Source organism: Somniosus microcephalus, chromosome 4 (genome assembly GCF_052327205.1).
Source record: "Somniosus microcephalus isolate GS21.2 chromosome 4, FLI_Smic_1.0, whole genome shotgun sequence".
Classification (NCBI taxonomy): domain Eukaryota; kingdom Metazoa; phylum Chordata; class Chondrichthyes; order Squaliformes; family Somniosidae; genus Somniosus; species Somniosus microcephalus.
In genome coordinates this window covers 145,942,388-145,956,035 of record NC_140990.1, presented here as the reverse complement: position 1 = coordinate 145,956,035, position 13,648 = coordinate 145,942,388, and the positions used below count along the sequence as shown (strand labels likewise).

General features: G+C 54.0%; 1 protein-coding gene across 2 annotated transcripts in view; it reads right to left on the bottom strand.

Moving 5' to 3' along the window:
- The window catches only part of LOC147119891 (uncharacterized), an 81,662-nt gene extending 68,321 nt beyond the window's left edge, over positions 1 to 13,341 (bottom strand). Inside the window, exons 1-2 of one of the 2 annotated variants that reach the window (XM_085985290.1) lie at positions 13,175 to 13,341; positions 12,888 to 12,932 (exon numbers count right to left, since the gene is read on the bottom strand). The gene's annotated coding sequence lies outside the window, so the exon portion shown is untranslated. The remainder of the gene's footprint in view (positions 1 to 12,887; positions 12,933 to 13,174) is intronic. The other variant, XM_085985291.1, reaches the window with a different exon arrangement.
- Between the last annotated feature and the right edge of the window lie 307 nt (positions 13,342 to 13,648).

The following is a 13,648-nucleotide window of genomic DNA, read 5'->3' as shown; positions in this document are numbered from 1 at the left end:
GATTCCAACTCTGGGACTGTACATGGGGATTCCAACCCTGGGGCTGTACATGGGGATTCCAGCCCTGGGACTGTACATGGGGATTCCAGCCCTGGCACTGTACATGGGGATTCCAGCCCTGGGACTGCACATGGGGATTCCAACCCTGGGACGGTACATGGGGATTCCAACCCTGTGACGTTACATGGGGATTCCAACCCTGGGACTGTATATGGGGATTCAAACCCTGGCACTGTACATGGGGATTCCAACCCTGGGACTGTACATGGGGATTACTATCCTGTGACTGTACATGGGGATTCTAAACCTGGGACTGTACATGGGGATTCTAAACTTGGGATTGTACATGGGGATTCTAACGCTGGGACTGTACATGGGGATTCTAACGCTGGGACTGTACATGGGGATTCTAACGCTGGGACTGTACATGGGGATTCTAACGCTGGGACTGTACATGGGGATTCCAACACTTTGACTGTAAATGGCGATTCTAACCCTGGGACTGTACATGGGGATTCCAAGCCCTGGGACTGTACATGGGGATTCTATCCCTGAGATTGTACATGGGAATACAAACCCTGGGACTGTACATGGGGAATCCAACCCTGTCACTGTACATGAGGATTCTAACCCTGGGACTGGAGAAGGGAATTCCAGCCCTGTGACTGTACATGGGGATTCCAGCCCTGGACTATACATGGGGATTCCAACCCTGGGACTGTGTATGGGGATTCCCGCCCTGCGACTGTAAATGGGGTTTCTATCCCTGGGATTGTACATGGAAATTCCAGCCCTGGGACTGTACATAGGGATTCCAACTCTGGGACTGTACATGGGGATTCCAACCCTGGGGCTGTACATGGAAATTCCAGCCCTGGGACTGTACATGGGAATTCCAGCCCTGGGACTGTACATGGGAATTCCAGCCCTGGGACTGTACATAGGGTTTCCAACCCTGGAACTGTACAGGGGAATTCCAACCCTGGGACTGCACATGGGAATTCCAACCCTGGGACTGTACATGGGGATTCCAACCGTGGGACTGTACAAGGGGATTCCAACCTTGGGATTGTACATGGGGATTCTAACCCTGGGATTGTACGTGGGATTTCCAACCCTGGGACTGTAAGTGGGGATTCTAACCCTGGGACTGTACATGGGGATTCTAACCCTGGGACTGCACATGGGGATTCTAACCCTGGGACTGTACATGGGGATTCTAACCCTGGGAATGTACATGCGGATTCTATCCCTGGGACTATACATGTGGATTCTAACCCTGGGACTGTACATGGGGATTCTAACCCTGGGACTGTACATGGGGATTCTAACCCTGGGACTGTACATGGGGATTCCAACCCTGGGACTGTACATGGGGATTCCAACCCTGGGACTGTACATGGGGATTCTAACCCTGGGACTGTACATGGGGATTCCAACCCTGGGACTGTACATGTGGATTCTAACGCTGGGACTATACATGGGGATTATAAACCTGGGACTGTACATGGGGATTCTAACCCTGGGACTGTACATGGGGATTATAAACCTGTGACTGTACATGGGGATTCTAATCCTGGGACTGTACAAGGGGATTCCAACCCTGGGACTGTACATGGGGATTCCAACACTGGGACTGTACATGGGAATTCCAGCACTGGGACTGTACATGGGGATTCCAGCCCTGGGACTGTACATGGGGATTCCAACGCTGGGACAGTACATGGGGATTCCAACACTTTGACTGTAAATGGAGATTCTAACCCTGGGACTGTACATGGGGATTCCAAGCCCTGGGACTGTACATGGGGATTCTAACCCTGTGATTGTACATGGGGATTCCAACGCTGGGACTGTACATGGGAATTCCAGCCCTGGGACTGTACAATGGGATTCCAGCCCTGGGACTGTACATGGGGATTCTAACACTAGGACTGTACATGGGGATTCCAGCCCTGGGACTGTACATCGGGTTTCCAACCCTGGGACTGCACATGGGGTTTACCGCCCTGACACTGTAAATGGGGATTCTATCCCTGAGATTGTACATGGGAATACAAACCCTGGGACTGTACATGGGGAATCCAACCCTGTCACTGTGCATGAGGATTCTAACCCTGGGACTGGAGAAGGGAATTCCAGCCCTGTGACTGTACATGGGGATTCCAGCCCTGGACTATACATGGGGATTCCAACCCTGGGACTGTGTATGGGGATTCCTGCCCTGCGACTGTAAATGGGGTTTCTATCCCTGGGATTGTACATGGAAATTCCAGCCCTGGGACTGTACATAGGGATTCCAACTCTGGGACTGTACATGGGGATTCCAACCCTGGGGCTGTACATGGAAATTCCAGCCCTGGGACTGTACATGGGAATTCCAGCCCTGGGACTGTACATGGGAATTCCAGCCCTGGGACTGTACATAGGGATTCCAACCCTGGGACTGTACAGGGGAATTCCAACCCTGGGACTGCACATGGGAATTCCAACCCTGGGACTGTACATGGGGATTCCAACCGTGGGACTGTACAAGGGGATTCCAACCTTGGGATTGTACATGGGGATTCTAACCCTGGGATTGTACGTGGGATTTCCAACCCTGGGACTGTAAGTGGGGATTCTCACCCTGGGTCTGTACATGGGGATTCTAACCCTGGGACTGTACATGGGGATTCTAACCCTGGGACTGCACATGGGGATTCTAACCCTGGGACTGTACATGGGGATTCTAACCCTGGGAATGTACATGCGGATTCTATCCCTGGGACTATACATGGGGATTCTAACCCTGGGACTGCACATGGGGATTCTAACCCTGGGACTGCACATGGGGATTCTAACCCTGGGACTGGACATGGGAATTCCAGCACTGGGACTGTACATGGGGATTCCAACACTGGGACTGGACATGGGAATTCCAGCACTGGGACTGTACATGGGGATTCCAGCCCTGGGACTGTACATGGGGATTCCAGCACTGGGACTGTACATGGGGATTCCAACCCTGGGACTGTACATGGGGATTCCAACACTGGGACTGTATACTGGGATTCCAGCCCTGGGACTGTACACTGGGATTCCAGCCCTCGGACTGTACGCGGGGATTACAGCCCTGGGACTGTACGTGGGGATTCCAGCCCTGGGACTGTACATGGCTACTCCAGCCCTGGGATTATACGTGGGGATTCCAGCCCTGTGACTGTACATGGGGATTCCAACCCTTGGACTGTACATGGGGAATCCAACCCTGGGAATGTACATGGGGATTCCAACCCTGGGACTGTACATGGGGATTCCAGCCCTGGGGCTGCACATGGGGATTCCAGCCCTGGGACTGTACATGGGGATTCCAGCCCTGGGACTGTACATGGGGATTCCAGCCCTGGGACTGTACATGGGGATTCCAACCCTGGGACTGCACATGGGGATTCCAACACTGGGACTGTATACTGGGATTCCAGCCCTGGGACTGTACACTGGGATTCCAAACCTGGGACTGTACATGGGGATTCCAACCCTGGGACTGTACATGGGGATTCCAACCCTGGGACTGTACATGGGGATTCCAACCCTTGGACTGCACATGGGGATTCCAGCCCTGGGGCTGCACATGGGGATTCCAGCCCTGGGACTGTACATGGGGATTCCAGCCCTTGGACTGCACATGGGGATTCCAACCCTGGGACTGTACATGGGGATTCCAACCTTGGGACTGAACATGGGGATTCCAAGCCTGGGACTGTACATGGGGATTCTAACCCTGGGAATGTATATGGGGATTCCAACCCTGGGACTGTACATGGGGATTCTATCCCTGAGATTGTACATGGGAATACAAACCCTGGGACTGTACATGGGGAATCCAACCCTGTCACTGTACATGAGGATTCTAACCCTGGGACTGGAGAAGGGAATTCCAGCCCTGTGACTGTACATGGGGATTCCAGCCCTGGACTATACATGGGGATTCCAACCCTGGGACTGTGTATGGGGATTCCCGCCCTGCGACTGTAAATGGGGTTTCTATCCCTGGGATTGTACATGGAAATTCCAGCCCTGGGACTGTACATAGGGATTCCAACTCTGGGACTGTACATGGGGATTCCAACCCTGGGGCTGTACATGGAAATTCCAGCCCTGGGACTGTACATGGGAATTCCAGCCCTGGGACTGTACATGGGAATTCCAGCCCTGGGACTGTACATAGGGTTTCCAACCCTGGAACTGTACAGGGGAATTCCAACCCTGGGACTGCACATGGGAATTCCAACCCTGGGACTGTACATGGGGATTCCAACCGTGGGACTGTACAAGGGGATTCCAACCTTGGGATTGTACATGGGGATTCTAACCCTGGGATTGTACGTGGGATTTCCAACCCTGGGACTGTAAGTGGGGATTCTAACCCTGGGACTGTACATGGGGATTCTAACCCTGGGACTGCACATGGGGATTCTAACCCTGGGACTGTACATGGGGATTCTAACCCTGGGAATGTACATGCGGATTCTATCCCTGGGACTATACATGTGGATTCTAACCCTGGGACTGTACATGGGGATTCTAACCCTGGGACTGTACATGGGGATTCTAACCCTGGGACTGTACATGGGGATTCCAACCCTGGGACTGTACATGGGGATTCCAACCCTGGGACTGTACATGGGGATTCTAACCCTGGGACTGTACATGGGGATTCCAACCCTGGGACTGTACATGTGGATTCTAACGCTGGGACTATACATGGGGATTATAAACCTGGGACTGTACATGGGGATTCTAACCCTGGGACTGTACATGGGGATTATAAACCTGTGACTGTACATGGGGATTCTAATCCTGGGACTGTACAAGGGGATTCCAACCCTGGGACTGTACATGGGGATTCCAACACTGGGACTGTACATGGGAATTCCAGCACTGGGACTGTACATGGGGATTCCAGCCCTGGGACTGTACATGGGGATTCCAACGCTGGGACAGTACATGGGGATTCCAACACTTTGACTGTAAATGGAGATTCTAACCCTGGGACTGTACATGGGGATTCCAAGCCCTGGGACTGTACATGGGGATTCTAACCCTGTGATTGTACATGGGGATTCCAACGCTGGGACTGTACATGGGAATTCCAGCCCTGGGACTGTACAATGGGATTCCAGCCCTGGGACTGTACATGGGGATTCTAACACTAGGACTGTACATGGGGATTCCAGCCCTGGGACTGTACATCGGGTTTCCAACCCTGGGACTGTACATGGGGTTTACCGCCCTGACACTGTAAATGGGGATTCTATCCCTGAGATTGTACATGGGAATACAAACCCTGGGACTGTACATGGGGAATCCAACCCTGTCACTGTGCATGAGGATTCTAACCCTGGGACTGGAGAAGGGAATTCCAGCCCTGTGACTGTACATGGGGATTCCAGCCCTGGACTATACATGGGGATTCCAACCCTGGGACTGTGTATGGGGATTCCTGCCCTGCGACTGTAAATGGGGTTTCTATCCCTGGGATTGTACATGGAAATTCCAGCCCTGGGACTGTACATAGGGATTCCAACTCTGGGACTGTACATGGGGATTCCAACCCTGGGGCTGTACATGGAAATTCCAGCCCTGGGACTGTACATGGGAATTCCAGCCCTGGGACTGTACATGGGAATTCCAGCCCTGGGACTGTACATAGGGATTCCAACCCTGGGACTGTACAGGGGAATTCCAACCCTGGGACTGCACATGGGAATTCCAACCCTGGGACTGTACATGGGGATTCCAACCGTGGGACTGTACAAGGGGATTCCAACCTTGGGATTGTACATGGGGATTCTAACCCTGGGATTGTACGTGGGATTTCCAACCCTGGGACTGTAAGTGGGGATTCTCACCCTGGGTCTGTACATGGGGATTCTAACCCTGGGACTGTACATGGGGATTCTAACCCTGGGACTGCACATGGGGATTCTAACCCTGGGACTGTACATGGGGATTCTAACCCTGGGAATGTACATGCGGATTCTATCCCTGGGACTATACATGGGGATTCTAACCCTGGGACTGCACATGGGGATTCTAACCCTGGGACTGCACATGGGGATTCTAACCCTGGGACTGGACATGGGAATTCCAGCACTGGGACTGTACATGGGGATTCCAACACTGGGACTGGACATGGGAATTCCAGCACTGGGACTGTACATGGGGATTCCAGCCCTGGGACTGTACATGGGGATTCCAGCACTGGGACTGTACATGGGGATTCCAACCCTGGGACTGTACATGGGGATTCCAACACTGGGACTGTATACTGGGATTCCAGCCCTGGGACTGTACACTGGGATTCCAGCCCTCGGACTGTACGCGGGGATTACAGCCCTGGGACTGTACGTGGGGATTCCAGCCCTGGGACTGTACATGGCTACTCCAGCCCTGGGATTATACGTGGGGATTCCAGCCCTGTGACTGTACATGGGGATTCCAACCCTTGGACTGTACATGGGGAATCCAACCCTGGGAATGTACATGGGGATTCCAACCCTGGGACTGTACATGGGGATTCCAGCCCTGGGGCTGCACATGGGGATTCCAGCCCTGGGACTGTACATGGGGATTCCAGCCCTGGGACTGTACATGGGGATTCCAGCCCTGGGACTGTACATGGGGATTCCAACCCTGGGACTGCACATGGGGATTCCAACACTGGGACTGTATACTGGGATTCCAGCCCTGGGACTGTACACTGGGATTCCAAACCTGGGACTGTACATGGGGATTCCAACCCTGGGACTGTACATGGGGATTCCAACCCTGGGACTGTACATGGGGATTCCAACCCTTGGACTGCACATGGGGATTCCAGCCCTGGGGCTGCACATGGGGATTCCAGCCCTGGGACTGTACATGGGGATTCCAGCCCTTGGACTGCACATGGGGATTCCAACCCTGGGACTGTACATGGGGATTCCAACCTTGGGACTGAACATGGGGATTCCAAGCCTGGGACTGTACATGGGGATTCTAACCCTGGGAATGTATATGGGGATTCCAACCCTGGGACTGTACATGGGGATTCCAGCCCTGGGCCTGTACATGGGGATTCAAGCCCTGGGCCTGTACATGGGGATTCCAGCCCTGGGACTGTACATGGGGATTCCAGCCCTGGGCCTGTACATGGGGATTCCAAACCTGGGACTGTACATGGTGATTGCAACCCTGGGACTGTACCTGGGGATTCCAGCCCTGGGACTGTACATGGGGATTCTAACCCTGGAACAGTACATGGGGATTCCAACCCTGGGACTGTACATGGGGATTCCAGCCCTGGGACCGTACATGGGGATTCCAGCCCTGGGACCGTACATGGGGATTGCAGCCCTGGGATCGTACATGGAGATTGCAGCCCTGGGACCGTACATGGGGGTTCCAGCCCTGGGACTGTACATGGCGATTCCAGCCCTGGGACTGTACATGGCGATTCCAGCCCTGGGGCTGTACATGGGGATTCCAACCCTGGGACTGTACTTGGGGATTCCAACCCTGGGCCCGTACATGCGGATTCCCGCCTTGGGACTGTACATGGGGATTCTAACCCTGGGACTGTACATGGGAAATCCAACTCTGGGACTGTACAAGGGGATTCCAATCCTGGGACTGTACATGGGGATTCCAACCCTGTGGCTGTACATGGGGATTCCAAACCTGGGACTGCACATGGGGATTCCAGCCCTGGGACTGTACATGGGGATTCCAACCCTGGGACTGTACATGGGGATTCCAACCTTGGGACTGTACATGGGGATTCCAACCCTGGGACTGTACATGGGGATTCCAACCCTGGGACTGTACATGGGGATTCCAACCCTGGGACTGCACATGGGGATGCTAAACCTGGGACTATACATGGGAATTCCAACCCTGGGACTGTACATGGGGATTCCAACCGTGGGACTGTACAAGGGGATTGCAACCTTGGGATTGTACATGGGGATTCTAACCCTGGGATTGTACGTGGGATTTCCAACCCTGGGACTGTAAGTGGGGATTCTCACCCTGGGTCTGTACATGGGGATTCTAACCCTGGGACTGTACATGGGGATTCTAACCCTGGGACTGCACATGGGGATTCTAACCCTGGGACTGTACATGGGGATTCTAACCCTGGGAATGTACATGTGGATTCTATCCCTGGGACTATACATGTGGATTCTAACCCTGGGACTGTACATGGGGATTCTAACCCTGGGACTGTACATGGGGATTCCAACCCTGGGACTGTACATGGGGATTCCAACCCTGGGACTGTACATGGGGATTCTAACCCTGGGACTGTACATGGGGATTCCAACCCTGGGACTGTACATGTGGATTCTAACGCTGGGACTATACATGGGGATTCTAATCCTGGGACTGTACATGGGGATTCCAACCCTGGGACTGCACATGGGGATTCCAACACTGGGACTGTATACTGGGATTCCAGCCCTGGGACTGTACACTGGGATTCCAGCCCTGGGACTGTACGCGGGGGTTACAGCCCTGGGACTGTACGTGGGGATTCCAGCCCTGGGACTGTACATGGCTATTCCAGCCCTGGGACTGTACATGGCTATTCCAGCCCTGGGACTATACGTGGGGATTCCAGCCCTGTGACTGTACATGGGGATTCCAAACCTGGGACTGTACATGGGGATTCCAACCCTGGGACTGTACATGGGGATTCCAACCCTGGGACTGTACATGGGGATTCCAACCCTTGGACTGTACATGGGGATTCCAGCCCTGGGGCTGCACATGGGGATTCCAGCCCTGGGACTGCACATGGGGATTCCAGCCCTCGGACTGTACATGGGGATTCCAACCCTGGGACTGTACATGGGGATTCCAACCTTGGGACTGAACATGGGGATTCCAAGCCTGGGACTGTACATGGGGATTCTAACCCTGGGAATGTATATGGGGATTCCAACCCTGGGACTGTACATGGGGATTCCAGCCCTGGGCCTGTACATGGGGATTCAAGCCCTGGGCCTGTACATGGGGATTCCAGCCCTGGGACTGTACATGGGGATTCCAGCCCTGGGCCTGTACATGGGGATTCCAAACCTGGGACTGTACATGGTGATTGCAACCCTGGGACTGGACATGGGGATTCCAGCCCTGGGACTGTACATGGGGATTCTAACCCTGGAACAGTACATGGGGATTCCAGCCCTGGGACCGTACATGGGGATTCCAGCCCTGGGACCGTACATGGGGATTCCAGCCCTGGGACCGTACATGGGGATTCCAGCCCTGGGACCGGACATGGGGATTGCAGCCCTGGGACCGTACATGGAGATTGCAGCCCTGGGACCGTACATGGGGGTTCCAGCCCTGGGACTGTATATGGCGATTCCAGCCCTGGGACTGTACATGGCGATTCCAGCCCTGGGACTGTACATGGGGTTTCCAACCCTGGGACTGTACTTGGGGATTCCAACCCTGGGCCCGTACATGCGGATTCCCGCCTTGGGACTGTACATGGGGATTCTAACCCTGGGACTGTACATGGGAAATCCAACTCTGGGACTGTACAAGGGGATTCCAATCCTGGGACTGTACATGGGGATTCCAACCCTGTGGCTGTACATGGGGATTCCAAACCTGGGACTGCACATGGGGATTCCAGCCCTGGGACTGTACGTGTGGATTCTAACCCTGGAACTGTACATGGGGATTCCAACCCTGGGACTGTACATGGGGATTCCAACCTTGGGACTGTACATGGGGATTCCAACCCTGGGACTGTACATGGGGATTCCAACCCTGGGACTGTACATGGGGATGCCAACCCTGGGACTGCACATGGGGATGCTAAACCTGGGACTATACATGGGGATTCCATCCGTGGGACTGTACAAGGGGATTCCAACCCTGGGACTGTACATGGGGATTCCAGCCCTGGGGCTGCACATGGGGATTCCAGCCCTGGGACTGCACATGGGGATTCCAGCCGTCGGACTGTACAAGGGGATTCCAAGCCTGGGACTGTACAAGGGGATTCTAACCCTGGGACTGTACCTGGGGATTCCAGCCCTGGGACTGTACAAGGGGATACCAACCCTGGGACTGTACATGGGGATTCCAACCCGGGGACAGTACACGGGGATTCCAGCCCTGGGACTTTACATGGGGATTCCAACCCTGGGACTGTACATGGGGATTCTAACCCTGGGACTGTACATGGGGATTCCAACCCTGGGACTGTACATGGGGATTCCAACCCTGGGACTGCACATGAGGATTCCAACCCTGGGTCTGTACATGGGGATTCCAAACCTGGGACTGTACATGGGGATTCCAAACCTGGGACTGCACATGGGGATTCCAGCCCTGGGACTGTACGTGTGGATTCAAACCCTGGGACTGTACATGGGGATTCCAACCCTGGGACTGTACATGGGGATTCCAACCTTGGGACTGTACATGGGGATTCCAACCCTGGGACTGTACATGGGGATTCCAACCCTGGAATTGTACATGGGGATTCTAACCCTGGGATTGTCGATGGGGATTATAACCCTGGGGCTGTACATGGGGATTCCAGCCCTGGGACTGTACATGGGGATTCCAGCCCTGGGACTGTACATGGGGATTCCAGCCCTGGGACTGTACATGGGGATTCCAGCCCTGGGACTGTACATGGGGATTCCAGCCCTGGGACTGTACGTGGGGATTCCAGCCCTGGGACTGTACGTGGGGATTCCAGCCCTGGGACTGTACGTGGGGATTCCAGCCCTGGGACTGTACATGGGGATTCCAGCCCTGGGACTGTACATGGGGATTCCAGCCCTGGGACTGTACATGGGGATTCCAGCCCTGGGACTGTACATGGGGATTCCAGCCCTGGGACTGTACATGGGGATTCCAGCCCTGGGACTGTACATGGGGATTCCAGCCCTGGGACTGTACATGGGGATTCCAGCCCTGGGACTGTACATGGGGATTCCAGCCCTGGGACTGTACGTGGGGATTCCAGCCCTGGGACTGTACGTGGGGATTCCAGCCCTGGGACAGTTCATGGGGATTCCAGCCCTGGGACTGTACATGGGGATTTCAGCCCTGGGACTGTACATGGGGATTCCAGCCCTGGGACTGTACTTAGGATTTCTAACCCTGGGACTGTACATGGGGATTCCAGCCCAGGGACTGTACAAGGGGATTCTAACCTTGGGATTGTACATGGGGATTCCAACTTTGGGACTATACAAGAGGATTCTAACCCTGGGATTGTACATGGGGATTCCAGTCCTGGGACTGTACATGGGGATTCCAACCCTGGGACTGCACATGGGGATTGCAACCCTGGGCCCATACATGGGGATTCTAACACTGCGACTGTACATGGGGATTCCAACCCTGGGATTGTACATGGGGATTCCAACCCTGGGATTGTACATGGGGATTCCAACTCTGGGACTGTACATGGGGATTCCAACCCTGGGGCTGTACATGGGGATTCCAGCCCTGGGACTGTACATGGGGATTCCAGCCCTGGCACTGTACATGGGGATTCCAGCCCTGGCACTGTACATGGGGATTCCAGCCCTGGGACTGTACATGGGGATTCCAACCCTGGGACGGTACATGGGGATTCCAACCCTGGGACTGTACATGGGGATTCCAACCCTGGGACTGTACATGGGATTACTATCCTGTGACTGTACATGGGGATTCTAAACCTGGGACTGTGCATGGGGATTCTAAACCTGGGACTGTACATGGGGATTCCAACCCTGGGACGGTACATGGGGATTCCAACCCTGTGACGTTACATGGGGATTCCAACCCTGGGACTGTGCATGGGGATTCAAACCCTGGTACTGTCCATGGGGATTCCAACCCTGGGACTGTACATGGGGATTACTATCCTGTGACTGTACATGGGGATTCTAAACCTGGGACTGTACATGGGGATTCTAAACCTGGGACTGTACATGGGGATTCTAAACCTGGGACTGTACATGGGGATTCCAGCCCTGGGACTGTACATGGGGATTCTCAACCCTGGGATTGTACGTGGGATTTCCAACCCTGGGATGGCACATGGGCTTTCCAACCCTGGCACTGTACATGGGGATTCTCACCCTGGGACTGTACATGGGGATTCTAACCCTAGGATTGTACATGGGGATTCTAACACTGGGACTGTACATGGGGATTCTAACGCTGGGACTGTACATGGGGATTCTAACGCTGGGACTGTACATGGGGATTCCAACGCTGGGACTGTACATGGGAATTCCAGCCCTGGGACTGTACAATGGGATTCCAGCCCTGGGACTGTACATGGGGATTCTAACCCTAGGACTGTACATGGGGATTCCAGCCCTGGGACTGTACATCGGGATTCCAACCCTGGGACTGTACATGGGGTTTACCGCCCTGACACTGTAAATGGGGATTCTATCCCTGAGATTGTACATGGGAATACAAACCCTGGGACTGTACATGGAGAATCCAACCCTGTCACTGTACATGAGGATTCTAACCCTGGGACTGGAGAAGGGAATTCCAGCCCTGTGACTGTACATGGGGATTCCAGCCCTGGACTATACATGGGGATTCCAACCCTGGGACTGTGTATGGGGATTCCTGCCCTGCGACTGTAAATGGGGTTTCTATCCCTGGGATTGTACATGGAAATTCCAGCCCTGGGACTGTACATAGGGATTCCAACTCTGGGACTGTACATGGGGATTCCAACCCTGGGACTGTACGTGGGGATTCCAACCCTGGGACTGTACGTGGGGATTCCAACCCTGGGACCTTACAAAGGGGGCCCAGATCTGGGGCTCTTGTGTTACAATTGTGTGGGTTGTCAACCGTATGTTCTGCTTTACCAGCACGTTCAGGAGAGATGGTAAAAAATCCGAAGTTTGGAGTGTCTGAAACAAATAAGTGAGTCAATCTTTTACTTTCCCGGGCACTAGGACCAGGTTGGGAACAGACACTGAAGCCGCGCGCACACTCTAAGATGACCGCGCATGCGCTTTGTTAGTCACTGAATCAAGATGGCGGCCGTCAGTTGGCCTGTGATCAGGAGAAGCCCCGAAGTTCAAATGCGGGACTTTCTGGTTATTTTTCGGGTCTTGCGACGTACGCCAGTTGTTTTTGAAACTCCGCTCACCCATTCCTCCGCTCCCTCCGGCCGCTTCTCACAGATTGATGAGCAGCTGGTCTAGCTCCACCATCTTCTGCGATGACACGCTCCGCGCATGCTCAAAACGCTGTCGGTCCCGCGCCTGCGCACTGGGCTCCTGTAGTCTGTGGGTGGCACGTTCTCCCCGCGTGGAATGCTGGGTAATAGGCCCGCTATTGAAAGGCCACATTAGTGAATAGAACAGGATTTACTGGGATTGCATTGAGCACTGAACCATGTTCATTCTAGCAGTTAGAGTGTGTTTCTACTGACATTAATAACCCCTATAGCTGAAACACACAGTGTGTCAAATATTTGATTTCTCCATGATCAGAGGAGACTAATTGATATTCTGTTTCCGACTGTTCCTTTTTTGGGCCTTTCCTTACTCTAACATATCATTTCTCACCTAGTTCGCCTTCTATGTGGGTAGCAGACTCGCCTCTGAGTCAGAAGGTTGTG